General features: G+C 45.6%; 1 protein-coding gene across 4 annotated transcripts in view; it reads right to left on the reverse strand.

The window, feature by feature from the left end:
- RARG (retinoic acid receptor gamma) overlaps positions 1 to 14,883 on the reverse strand; it is a 289,456-nt gene that overhangs the window by 65,994 nt on the left and 208,579 nt on the right. The window lies entirely within an intron of this gene.

Below are 14,883 nucleotides of genomic sequence, written 5' to 3' on the forward strand. Positions count from 1 at the left end.
ATATCTGTGGGGTGTATTATTGTGTGGGGGTGGGGTGTGTGTAAATGATATCTGTGGGTTGTATTATTGTGTGGGGGTGGGGTGTGTGTAAATGATATCTGTGGGGTGTATTATTGTGTGGGGGTGGGGTGTGTGTAAATGATATCTGTGGGGTGTATTATTGGGTGGGGTGTGTGTAAATTATATCTGTGGGGTGTATTATTTGGTGGGGTGTGTGTAAATGATATCTGTGGGGTGTATTATTGTGTGGGGGTGGGGTGTGTGTAAATTATATCTGGGGTGTATTATTGTGTGGGGGTGGGGTGTGTGTAAATTATATCTGGGGTGTATTATTGTGTGGGGGTGGGGTGTGTGTAAATGATATCTGTGGGGTGTATTATTGGGTGGGGTGTGTGTAAATGATATCTGTGGGGTGTATTATTGGGTGGGGTGTGTGTAAATGATATCTGTGGGGTGTATTATTGTGTGGGGGTGGGGTGTGTGTAAATGATATCTGTGGGGTGTATTATTGTGTGGGTGTAGGGTGTGTATAAATGTTATCTGTGGGGTGTATTATGTGGGGTGCATTATTATGTGGTGTAGGAGTATATAAATGTGAAGAGGGTTGGAATGTATTATATGGGGTGGGTGTTTATTAATATGATTTGAGGGATGTGGGGTGTATTATTATGTGGGATGGGTGTGTATTAATGTTACCTGAGGGTTGATGTGTTTAAACACTATCTGCAGGGTGGATCATTTTGAGGGATGGGTGTATTTAAGTTTTGGTGTGTGTATATTAATGATATCTTGGAGGAATAGTGGTATTGCTATACAGTGGAGTAGTGGGAATACATATGGTATCCCGGCGCTCGGGATGCTGGCAGTTAAAATACCGACTGCTGCATCCCGGCGCTGGGAATCCCGACACCTTTGGGAAAAGGTCCCTAACCCCCCTAAGCCTCCCTCCCCTGCAGCCTAACCTTAACCCTCCCCGGGGGTGCCTAACCCTAACCCCCCTCCCCGCATTCTAAACCCAACCCGCGTAGCCTAACCCTAGCGGGTTAACATGGTGCTAGCTGACCTGGGGCCGGCCCTGACATCAAAAAGCTGCCACCCCGCCACTACGGCACCCAGACTCCAAAATACAGCCCAGTCAAAGCAGTATATATATGTTCATATTCATCCAGGAGAATGCCAGCACTCACAATATCAATGGCAGCTTGCCCCAGTGCGTAATTATAATAAGACATACAGATGTAGCCACAAAGTAGTCACATCATGTGTGCCCGTGAATGGCTGTACGTGTGCATATGCATGTGCGTGGCCATAGAGAATACATTAACTCAGCGCTGGGTGCGAATAGTTGCAGTTAGGCGCATCAAATTTCACCCGCGATATGGACAAGGCTGGCTACATCAGTATCTTTCCAATAAACAGGCAAATAAGTATATTCCACAATCAGTCTTTCGGGACGTACGTACTGTCGTCAGAACCACGTACAATGCATTGTGGTCCTAATGATGGTGCAGATGCCCTGAAACGTTGATCATGTAATATACTTGTTTGCCAGTATATACGTGTGTGTGTGTGTGTGTGTGTGTGTGTGTGTGTGTGTGTGTATATATATATATATATATATATATATATATATATATATTTATTTGAGAGACCGTACATCCGTAAAGTAGTATATATAGGGAATTTGTAAATTGAAGGTAGGTGGCTAGCTATGCCCTCCGTGGTGCTAGCCACACCCCACGGCACAGACCACACACCTATATCAGTAGTCACACCTCCGCCATGCTGGTCACACCCCCTGTGCCAGCGCACAATAGGCCCTTCATAAATTTCAGCTCCAGGCCCATCAGGATCTTAATCTGGCTGTAGGTAATGGCTACTTATGCATGCAGCCCACAAAATACTGAACAGCTTTATTTTTGCACTGAAATTTAGATTTGAGTTTGGACACGTCCCTCTCAAATCTAATTCTCTCTGCATTTTTTAAATCTTCTCCACCTGCAGTGCAACATGGTTTTCCATGGTACAAAATTGTGCACTCTTTTTTGCTTCCACTTTAGAATCAGGCCCCCTATATCATATAAATAATCTGGGCACGCGGAAATTACCTTGTTTTTGCATTTCCTGTGGCAAAATCATTGATCCGTCTAACTTCTCCTATTGGCTGGAATAAATTCCTGTGGCTCCCATATACATTCATTGTAGCAAAGTGCTCTATGCATAAATCTAGCCATTTAGGGGGGAATTCCCTTCAGATCAGCGTGCTGCTAGACGTGACCACATGTCCAACAAAACAAAAGACACTGCGCTTCTTTGAGGAAAGGATTACAAATTACAAATGAAGTGAAATTGGGCTCAAATATTTTATTAATATAAGTCAAACTATTGACTTTTAGATAGCTATTGTCATATAGAATAAATTTTAAAAAGTTTAGACATATAAAAGATATGCATAGCAGCAAAAAAGCATGGGTAAAAAAAGTATGAGACAATGGCATAAAATTGTCACCCCGTGGTGTTTAAGGATTCCACGATAATGATATAATGTGGGTTATCTGATGTGTCCTGTTCCTTGAATACGACCTTAGGTGTAAATCCAATCACAGATTATTGGATGATGGGTCCTGACTGTATGTTGCAATTCCAGCTTCAAATATGGGGTCCTTAGATTTCGCAGATGGCACTGCTGTAGTGACAGGAGTCCCCTAGAGCCGAATTAAGAATTGTGTTGAAAACGACCCAAGAATTTAACATCCTTTTACTGCATGCTGGTAGGTCTGGTTCAGGTCACATAAGGAGTCCTTTGAAAAAGCTGGGAAACGCGTCAGGAAAGCAACACCCCAGGACCTTTTCTTTTGGATTTCCACACGACTATAACCTCCATTGGACTCCTTATGTGACCTGAACCAGACCTACCAGCATGCAGGGGTCCTAACCATCATCACTTATGGGTCTGTTACACATGCAAAAATAATGGGCTATTTCCATAGGAAAACACAGGGGGGATTTCCAGTTGCCCAGAAACCGCCCTTCCAACAACCTGGCCAGCGGCCACTACAGTACTTGCGGAAAGCAGCTGCTGCACATGTGCAGTGGAAGCAGATTTCCTACCAAGTCTGAGGTGTATGGATCTGTAGAGCTGAGTGCTCAGTTATCTCACCAGAGAGAGAATCTGGTATGTGGCTTACCGTAATCACTGGACCTGCATATGTCTGATGTACTGTATTACACAAAATGCACTTTGAGGCAGACTATAGCTTTTTACATGCTAATTATGCATCCTTCATGGGCTGACTACAATCGCTGTAAAATCAAATATCTGGAAACCCCACTCAAGAAATCCTGCATTTGCCCCTCATTATTAGAGGCCCGATGGAGCCGCCTAGTATATTAATTAGACTCTTTAAACTTAAAGTTGGTGGAGTTCGACTGTGGTAATCAATGATGGTGTTCATTTCTAGTGCCCCACTCCTTCCTATGTGAAGGACGTCCAGGACTGCGATGAGGGAACCCAGCAGAACCCTACACTACCACGGCACTGCGGCACCACTGTGGTCAGTAACATTACTACTTTGGTAGCAGTGTTAGGGATTGCAGGGGCAGACGCTTTTCAGAGCAGCTGTCCCACGCTCTGGTACTTAAGAATCCACGGTGAATTTAATAATGATTACCAGGGGCAACCGTAGCATCTTTTCGATAAAAGAGAAAATGCTAATTATTTCATTCTTTAGAAAGGGTAATGACATCTCAGCAGGTACAGTATATTGGAGCGACAAGCGAGGGCTCAAAAGCTAATGGAGACTTTTTATTAATGTTCACATTTCTGACACATTAATTAACATCTGTTATAGTCACATTTTTGCTATAAAAACAGATAAATGATCATTGAAGTGTCTGATCGGAGGTTGCACCAGCAATGACTTTCCCCTATTAAATCTCTACTGTCTGCTTATTGGGGATGTGAAAGAGCATGGGGGCACAGTACAGCTGCCTGAGAGGGATACAAAGATCCCTGTCCAGCGATACTGTAGTTCATGTGGCGCTCGGGATCTCATCGCCGGCATTCCGAGTAGTATCGGGATTCCAGCGTCGGTATTTCGTCTGCCAGGATCGAGAACGCCGCAGCCAATGCCATCTGAAGTTTTGTTCAGAGGCCTAATTCAGATCTGATCGCAGCAGCAAATTTGTTAGCTAATGGGCAAAACCATGTGCACTGCAGGGGGGGGCAGATATAACATGTGCAGAGAGAGTTAGATTTAGGTGGGGTGTGTTCAAACTTAAATCAAAATTGCAATGTAAAAATAAAGCAGCCAGTATTTACCCTGCACAGAAACAAAATAACTCACCCAAATCTAACTCTCTCTGCACGTTATATCTGCCCCACCTGCAGTGCACATGGTTTTGCCCATTAGCTAACAAATTTGCTGCTGTGATTAGATCTGAATTAGGCCCCAATACCGCACTCCCCATAGAATAAAATAGGGACTGCTGCATCCTGCTATATCCTGTGTTACTTAGCTGAACACAGGAGATACTGTATCTGTAATAAATAGCAGGGATACTATACCATGCTGAAACTGCCATATCTATGTGATTTTTTATTTTTTAAAGCATTCATAATTAGCCCGCAATGTCTCCTGTACACAACCAGTTACTATATGAAATCGTTCTTTTCTTAATTAAGAATGGGAGATTCTGTGCACTTTATATTTCCATCAGGCAATAGCAATGTTGTGAGAACACATAGGTGGTCATTCCGAGTTGTTCGCTAGCTGCATTCGTTCGCTGTGCAGCAATGATGCAAAAAAAAAACAGCACTTCTGCGCATGCGTATGCGGCGCAATGCGCACGCGCGACGTACTTTTACAACGAATGATGTCGTTTCGCACAGGATCTAGCGAAGCTTTTCAGTCGCACTGCTGGCCGCAGAGTGATTGACAGGAAGTGGACATTTCTGGGTGTCAACTGACCGTTTTCAGGGAGTGTTCGAAAAAACGCAGGTGTGCCAAGAAAAATGCAGGCGTGGCTGGGCGAACGCAGGGCGTGTTTGTGACGTCAAAACAGGGACTGAACAGTCTGAAGTCATCGCAAGCGCTGAGTAGGTTTTGAGCTACTCTAAAACTGCACAAATTTTCTTCGCAGAGCAGATCCTTTCATTCGCACTTCTGCTAAGCTAAAATACACTCCCAGTGGGAGGCGGCATAGCGTTTGCATGGCTGCTAAAAACTGCTAGCGAGCGAACAACTCGGAATGACCACCATAGTGAGACTGAAGTGACGGAGTATATTTGGTAACATCCCTGATTACAATGTGATTTGTACACTACACAATCCCAACTCAGAAGAACTCCATTCTCTTCTACAATTATTATTTCAATGCAGTGGGGGATATTCAATTGTTTGAAAAGTCGGTTGGATGTCTTTTTTTCCTGTCTATTAGATAGGAAAAAACAGACACCCAACTGACTTTTCAAACAATTGAATATCCCCCAATAAGTCCAAATACTGTAGGTCCATAGTAGGAACCGCAAGTTATATTGTCATGGCCAGAAAAGAGAAAACCAATTTGAAATATTAATCCGAGGACATGCAGAATGTGTTTTGCAAATGCTTTATTATGTCAGGAAACAACTTGGAAATATTCAAGTGTGATCGTCTGATGTAGTTGTGTTACAATATGGTGTCCTACTGAAACAGTGCAATGTGCAGGAGTAATAATGACTTTTAGACTAAAGTCAGAGAAATATGAAGTTTGCATAGTGTGAATTTGTTGTAGGGATAAGAGTAATGGATTACATGCACAGATGTTCACTGTTCAGTAGTGCTCATCAGAATGCACATGCCCCCTAGTGACAAGTAAGCAGTATGGAATCACATTAGACTCGCAGTATAAGCCAGATTCACGTTCTGTACCTAACTACTCAGCTCAGCTTTATAGATGGGAATCACCTTTGTCTGATCCAACACTGAGTCATCTGCTCAGTAATATTAGGTTATATCTTCCACAGAGCAAGTGTGGCTGACTGCAGACTGTGACCAATGTAAGCAGAGAGGTTTTCAGTGATGTGTTTAAAGTGGGGTTACTTATCCAGTTATATCATATAATTTCTTATCACATAACCAGAGGGGACCCGGACAGGATCCCAGGTGTTGGGAAACCGGCTATCAGGATCCCGACGACAAGCCAGCTGGACTCAGGACAAGTCAGCCGAAAGGAAGGGGGGTGGGGAACTTAGATTTAGGCTGCAGGGAGAGGGTTAGGCTGCGTCACTGGAAGGGTTAGGTTTTGGCACTGGGGACAGGGGGCAGGGGGGGCCAGGGTTAGGCTGCGGGGAGAAGAGGGGAAGGGTTAGGTTTAGGCTGCAGGGAGGGGGTGGTTAGGTTTAATCAGCTCTGCCGTGGGTTAGGGTTAGGCTGTGGGGGGAGGGTTAGGTTTAGGCTGCGCCGAGGAGGTGGGGTTAGGGGATGCCACAGTCGGTAATCTGACCACTGGCAACCCAAACGCCGGCAAATCAAACCCAGCCCAACCATTGTGACGATTTCATCACAAATACACAAATGATCTCATCTTGGTTGATTCAATTGCAGGCCATCAACAGCACATCACATATCCCTGATTGTGCGCTGATTTCACTCTTAAATCGCAGACTTTAGTTCACAGTCCCATTGGTCTGAGTATAGAAATCCTGAGATTCGCTTATATCCAGCCACAAGAGAATTAACGAGGCCAGCCATTTATGTTGGGCAATAAGGAACAGCTCACAAATGGCGCTTTGATTCATCCTAGAGGTGTTTGATGGGGTTGAGGACAGTGTTCTGCGCAGGTCAGTCAGATTCTTCCAGATATACATCTCTGCAATCCATTTTGTGTAAATGCGTATTTGTTGTAAGTGGAAGGCTCTTTCCTCTTTCAACAAATGCCCCTGTTTACAAAAAGAACACTGTTGCAAGTTGGAAGTACACAATTCTCTAAAAAACAATTGTATGCTGCAGCATTAAGATTTCCCTTCCTCAGTACTCAACCATGAAAACAACCCCAGATTATGATTCATACTCCACCAAACTGTACAGTTGACAGTAAGCATTCAGGCAGAAAGTGTTCTGCTGTTATCTGCTAATCCCAGATTTATCCGTCAGACTGACAGATGGAGACGCATACTTCGTCACCTGGAGAAATGCGCTAACGCTACTCCAGAGCCTAGCGATGGCATCTTTTATACCACTGTAGTTGATAACTGGTATTGCATTGGTTGACCATGGAATCCCAATCTATGAAACTCCCAACAATCAGTTCTTGTGTTAACGTTGCTCTCAGGGGCATGTTGTGAGTCAGTAGTGAGGGAGGACAGCTTTTCACATGCTGCGATCTTTAGCGCTTGGTGGTGTGACTACCGCTTTGAGGCTGAGCTGTTGCTGCTCCTAGACATTCCGACTTTACAATTAAAGCACCTTCAGCTGAGTGGGGCAGCTCTAGACTGCAAGATTTAAGACTACACACACTAATTAGAAGTGGTGTCCACATACTATTGACCGTGTAGTGTGAATACCATTAGAAAGCTCTTGTACTTGGGTGATATAATCAATGCTAAAATGTGATGCATTATAAATAAGTCATCACCAATAATAATAGGTTTCTGTTCTATGCTTTGTCTCCCAGTTCCACAGTAATGTTTGTTCTGCATTGTGCTCAGCAACTGACTGCAGCAAATCCATACTTGCCAACTCTCCCTGAAATAGCAGTAATCTCCCTGACTCCCTGATTGCACCTTACCTCCATTATGTAGCTGTTATATACTTGGGGGGAAAAAGTCAGAGCTGTATATAAACATATAAATGGTATTTTCCTGTATTGGCTAGAAGGCACAGACACTGGGGCAGATGTATTACGCCTGGAGAAGTGATAATGCAGTGACAAGTGGAAGGTGATAACGTATCAGCCAATCATTATGGGTTTGAAAAATGACAGTTAGGAGCTGATTGGCTGAAATGCTTTTTCAAAAGTAGGCATGTATGAGAAAATCTGACCAGACCATTCTGTGCTGTACAGGGCATACACTATAAAACACCTAGCTTGTTATGTTTATGTGTCCCCTCTCTGTCCTTGGAGTACTATTATGTCATTTATGTGCAAATATTATTTCATTCATGTAAAATACAATAACATTCATCTTTAAGGCTGGGTACACATGGTAAGATTTTGGCTATGTTAAGGCCCATACACACTGTGAGATTTGGGCTATGCCCGATTCCCACTATGCGACTGGGGCTAGATCGGGACATAGTCAGTATCGCAAGCACACTCAGTAGGGATCCGGTCTGAAGATCGACACTGTCTACATCGACAATGTTTAGGTCGACCACTATAGGTCGACAGTCACTAGGTCGACAGGGTTGGAAGGTCGACAGGGTTTCTAGGTCGACATGTGCTAGGTGGACAGGTCAAAAGGTCGACATGGGTTTTTCAAATTTTTTCTTTTCTTTTTTTTTTCTTTTTCATACTTAACAATCCACGTGGACTACGATTGGAACGGTAATCTGTGCCAAGCGAAGCGGTAGCGGAGTGAGGCAACCTTGCCCGAAGCATGGCGAGCGAAGAGAGCCATGCGAGGGGACACGGTGCACTAATTGGGGTTCCCGGTCACTCTACGAAGAAAGCGACACAAACCCCCCTAAAAAACCTCATGTTGACCTTTTGACCTGTCGACCAAGCACATGTCGACCTAGAAACCCTGTCGACCATCCAACCCTGTCGACCTAATGACTGTCGACCTATAGTGGTCGACCTAAACATTGTCGACCTAGACACTGTCGATCTAATGATCCACACCCCACTCAGTAGGTGCTTGCGATACTGACTATGTGCGATTTTGGCTAAGTGTCAATTTTGACTATCTCTTCTACAGACTTGCCTGCACAGTCTATCTATTTTTGCGATGCCGACTGCGCGGGGCCGCGCATCGGCATCAAATCGGGATCGCAAAGTGACTTTCACTTTACGATCTGCACTAACTTTTCTTACGATTTTGACTATATAGTCAAAATTGTAAGAAAATATCTCACCGTGTGTACACACCATTAGGATATCCTACACCAGGGTTCTCAAACTTTTTTCAATCACGGCGCCCTAGAGTATCTGAATTTTTTTCATGGCACTCGTAGGCCAAAAGTTTCTTATTGAGAAATGTAAAAATAAATATTCAATTACGGTACCGGTAAGTAAATTGTGCTTATATGTCATCTTTAGGTTCGATTATGTGGTGAGGACATGATTTGCTTCTGTTTGTCCACATGTTTTATGGTTGGCAGCCACCAGCTCTCGTTTTGCCTATTACATTGACCATAAATAATTTGAACTGGTCCTGGACCACCAATCCAAGGCACCACTGCAAGTGTCCCGAGGCACCCCAGGGTGCCACGGCACACAGTTTGAGATCCACTGTCCTACACTATTTTCCTTGAAATTTCCTGAGATCCTGAACAAACGAAATAGTGCATACGCATGGTAAAATATAGCATAAGATTTAGCACAATACATTTAGCATACGACATGGCTTCTCACTTCATTTGCATAATGGGCAGGGATCTTATACATATAACTTAAATACAATTTTATATAATGCACAATAAAGAACCAGATGGTGCTATAAAATTATGTGGTTATACCCTCAATTTTAGTAAACAGTGAATGAATTCAATAAGTCCATATTGGGGACCGGATTGACTTTACTTGATTATGTCCCAAGATTAATGTTTAAATGTTTTCTTCATGCAACATAAGCCACCAATGTAATCCTGTACAATGAGTGGAAAGTCCTGCAAATATACCCTCTCACCAAAAGAACACCACTAAAATGGCACAATGACCCTTTATTAGTAAATATCATTTTTTTTTTATTCTTGATAAAAGATAAAAGATATAAAAATATGATATAGATATAATTGCTTACAACACAAAGGTGTCAGAGTAACCAATGCCATTCAAGGAAATATGCAGTGATTTCCCACCAACACCCTTAAGGGTGTGAGCTCAATGGCGGAGACCTCACAGATGGTGCATGGATATGGCAACACAACCTACGCGTTTCGTCCCATTACTGGAATTTCTTCAGGGGTTATAACAAAAAGTGTTTTTGCTGAATGTTTCACATGAGAACAGAGAACAATACTCTTTGTATGACCAATTGTAGCTTCTGTCTCTCTCCCAAAATATATGTGCTCTAATGGAAGTTATTTGTCCTCTAGCTGCAGTGATAGTTTTATATAAACCATGGCCACTTATAGTATATTTCAAGAGCAATACTACTGTAAAAGCATATAAAATGTAACAAGTGATAATGGGCCTGATTCACAGGTGGACGCAAATCCATTTGCTGCTGCATCTCTGTATGCAGCGGAACTGAAAACATATACTAATGCTGCAGGTGCTGTCTCTTGTACAGAGACGCCCAAAGCCAGAGTCTCAAATCCGCCACTTGCATACAAGGCCGGCAACATCGGTCGCACATCAAAGCTCTGAGCCACCCTGCGGTGGCTCAGAATCTCCGTCTGAACTAAAACGCTGGGGTCAGTACCATTGTGTCTGTAAAGGTGTGTGGAGATACTTCAGTTTTTAATATAGCTGCAATGGAATTTAATATTTTGGGGTTTCGAGGTCATTTACACTAAACTCTAAACCCATTTCCTCAGTAATAATCAGTAGTACAGTGCTGTGCTACAGTATTCACCCCGCTTTGCATTTTTCATGTTTTGTTGCCTCACAACCTGGAATTAAAATGGATTGTTTGAAGGTTTGCATCATTTAATTCACAGAACATGGCTACAACTTTGAAGATTGTTCTCTCTCTAACGTCCTAGAGGATGCTGGGGACTCCGTAAGGACCATGGGGAATAGACGGGCTCCGCAGGAGATAGGGCACTTTAAGAAAGCTTTGGATTCTGGGTGTGCACTGGCTCCTCCCTCTATGTCCCTCCTCCAGACCTCAGTTTTACACTGTGCCCAGAGGATGAAGGGCGCACTGCAGGGAGCTCTCTTGAGTTCTTTGCTACAGAAAGCATTTTTGTTTGGATTTTTACTTTTTCACAGGGAGCACTGCTGGCAACAGGCTCCCTGCATCGAGGGACTGAGGAGAGAGGGGCAGACCTACTTAACTGATAGGATCTGCTTCCTCGGCTACTGGACACCATTAGCTTCAGAGGGGGTGAACACAGGTTCGTCCTGGGCGTCCACCCCCGGAGCCACGCCGCCGTTCTCCTCACAGAGCCAGAAGAACAGAAGCAAGAAGACGTCTCAGGCGGCAGAAGCCTTCAGCTTCACAGAGGTAACGCACAGCACTGCAGCTGTGCGTCATTGCTCCACATCACCTCACACACTCCGGTCACTGCATGGGTGCAGGGCGCAGGGGGGGGCGCCCTGGGCAGCAATAATAACACCTCTTACATGGCAAATAGGTATATACATGTACAGCTGGGCACTGTACATGTATATAATTGAGCCCCCGCCATTTTACACGATTTTGAGCGGGACAGAAGCCCGCCGCCGAGGGGGCGGGGCAACTCCCTCAGCACTCACCAGCGCCATTTCTCTCTCCACAGAACGCTGAGAGGAAGCTCCCCGGACTCTCCCCTGCTTACACACGGTGAAGGGAGTTTAAAAAGAGAGGGGGGGGGCACATAATTGGCGGAATAAAGTATAATACAGCGCTGCTGGGGAAAAGCATTCTGTGTTGGTCTCCAGGTTGTTGCGCTGGGGTGTGTGCTGGCATACTCTCTCTCTGTCTCTCCAAAGGGCCTTTCAGGGGATACTGTCTTCAGAAAAAGTTTCCCTGGGTGTGTGCAGTGTGTCGGTACGTGTGTGTCGACATGTTTGATGAGGAAGGCTCGCTTAATGTGGAGGGGGAGTGCTTGAATGTCAGGTCGCCGTCGGCAACGCCGACACCGGGCTGGGTGGATATGCTGAATGTCTTGAATGCAAATATAAATCTCCTGCATAAAAGATTAGACAAGGCTGAAGCTAGGGATCAGTCAGGTAGCCAGTCCGTTCCTGTCCCTGTGGTGCCAGGACCTTCAGGGTCTCAAAAGCGCCCCATATCCCAGGTCGCTGACACAGATACCGACACAGATACTGACTCTAGTGTTGACTATGAGGATGCAAAATTACAGCCGAAGGTGGCAAAAGGTATTAGGTACACGATTATTGCCATAAAAGAGGTTTTGCATATCACGGAGGAACACCCTGTCCCTGACACGAGGGTTCACATGTATAAAGGGAAAAAGCCTGAGGTCTCGTTTCCGTCCTCATTTGAGCTAAACGAATTATGCGAAAAGGCTTGGGAGTCTCCGGATAGGAGACTCCATGCTCCCAAAAGGATTCTCATGGCGTATCCTTTTCCACAGAAGGATCGGATACGATGGGAATCTGCGCCTAAAGTAGACAAGGCGCTGACACGCTTATCCAAGAAGGTGGCACTGCCTTCTCCGGATACTGCTTCCCTCAAGGATCCTGCTGATCGCAAGCAGGAAATTACCATGAAGCACATTTACACACATTCAGGAACTATAGTTAGGCCGGCCATGGCGTCGGCCTGGGTTTGTAGTGCTGTCGTGGCATGGGCAGACTCCTTATCTACGGAGATGGACACCTTAGATAGGGATACCATTCTAATGACCATGGAGCATATCAGAGATGCTGCCTTGTATATGAGGGATGCTCAGAGAGACATTTGTTTACTAAGCTCTAGAATAAACGCTATGTCTATTTCTGCTAGGCGGCTCTTGTGGACCCGACAGTGGACGGGAGATGCCGACTCAAAGCGGCATATGGAGTCATTGCCTTACAAGGGGGAGGAGTTGTTTGGAGAAGGACCTAGTCTCTACTGCTACGGCCGTTAAATCGATTTTTTTACCTTATGTTCCCCCGCAGCATTCTAAGAAGGTACCACATTATCAAATGCAGTCCTTTCGTTCCAATAAAAACAAGAAGGTACGAGGATCGTCCTTCGTTGCCAGAGGTAAAGGCAAGGGAAAAAAGCCGCACTCAGCTAGTTCCCAGGACAGAAGTCCTCCCCTACTTCTGCAAAGTCCACAGCATGACGCTGGGGCTTTCCGGGGGGGGGGGGGGGGGGGGGGTGAGATCAAGTGGGGGCATGTCTTCGTCTTTTCAGCCACGTCTGGGTTCAATCACAGGTGGATCCCTGGGCAATAGAGATTGTTTCCCAGGGATACAGACTGGAATTCGAAGACATGCCCCCTCGCCGGTTTTTCAAATCGGCTCTGCCGGCTTCCCCGTCAGAGAGGGAGCTAGTGTTAGCGGCAATTCACAAATTGTACATTCAACAGGTGATAATCACGGTTCCTCATCTCCAGCAAGGAGAGGGTTATTATTCATCCCTGTTTGTGGTACCGAAACCGGACGGTTCGGTCAGACCCATTCTAAATCTAAAATCCCTGAACCTGTACTTGAAGAGGTTCAAGTACAAAATGCTATCACTGAGAATGGTCATCGCCAGTCTGGAGGGAGGAGATTGGATGGTGTCCCTGGACATAAAGGATGTGTACCTTCATGTTCCGATTTTCCCCCCTCACCAGGCGTTTCTGAGATTTGCAGTACAGGATTGTCACTACCAATTTCAGACGTTGCCGTTTTGTCTTTCCACGGCCCCGAGAATTTTCACCAAGGTAATGGCGGAAATGATGGTGCTCCTGCGCAATCAGGGAGTCACAATTATCCCGTACTTGGACGATCTCCTTATAAAGGCGAGATCTCGGGAGAAGTTGCTGGACAGCGTGTCTCTGTCCGTGCAGACGTTGCAGAAGCACGGCTGGATTCTCAATTTACCGAAATCCCAGCTAGTACCTGCAACGCGTCTGACCTTTTTGGGCCTGATTCTAGACACAGACCAAAAAAGAGTTTTTCTTCCGGTGGAGAAGGCTCAGGAGCTCATAGCCCTGGTCAGGGACCTTTTAAAGCCAAAAAAGGTTTCGGTGCATCATTGCACAAAGGTTCTGGGGAGGATGATGGCTTCATACGAGGCCATCCCCTTCGGCAGGTTCCATGCGAGGACTTTCCAATGGGACCTATTGGACAAATGGTCCGGGTCCCATCTACATATGCAGAAACGGATCACCCTGTCTCCCAGGGCCAGGGTATCTCTCCTGTGGTGGCTGCACAGTGCTCACCTCCTAGAGGGTCGCAGGTTCGGCATTCAGGACTGGATCCTGGTGACCACGGACGTGAGCCTCCGAGGTTGGGGGGCTGTCGCACTGGGAAGAAATTTCCAAGGTCTCTGGTCGAGCCTAGAGACTTGTCTCCACATCAATGTCCTGGAGTTAAGGGCCATTTACAACGCCCTACGCCAGGCGGAGGAATGGCTTCAGAACAAACCGGTTCTGATTCAGTCCGACAATATCACGGCAGTGGCTCATGTAAACCGCCAAGGCGGCACAAGGAGCAGAGTGGCCATGGCAGAAGCGACCAGGATTCTGCGCTGGGCGGAAGGCCATGTAAACGCACTATCAGCAGTGTTCATCCCGGGGGTGGACAACTGGGAGGCGGACTTCCTCAGCAGGCACGACCTGCATCCGGGAGAGTGGGGACTTCATCAAGAAGTCTTCGCACAGATCGTGGATCGGTGGGGACTGCCTCAAATAGACATGATGGCGTCCCGTCTCAACAAAAAGCTAAAGAGGTATTGCGCCAGGTCAAGAGACCTTCAGGCGGTGGCGGTAGACGCTCTGGTGACACCATGGGTGTTCAGATCGGTCTATGTGTTTCCTCCTCTGCCTCTCATACCCAAGGTGTTGAGATTAATAAGACTAAGAAGGGTCAGAACAATTCTCATTGTTCCAGATTGGCCAAGGAGGACTTGGTATCCGGATCTGCAAGAGT

The sequence above is a fragment of the Pseudophryne corroboree genome, chromosome 2 (genome assembly GCF_028390025.1).
Source record: "Pseudophryne corroboree isolate aPseCor3 chromosome 2, aPseCor3.hap2, whole genome shotgun sequence".
NCBI classification, from domain to species: Eukaryota; Metazoa; Chordata; class Amphibia; order Anura; family Myobatrachidae; genus Pseudophryne; species Pseudophryne corroboree.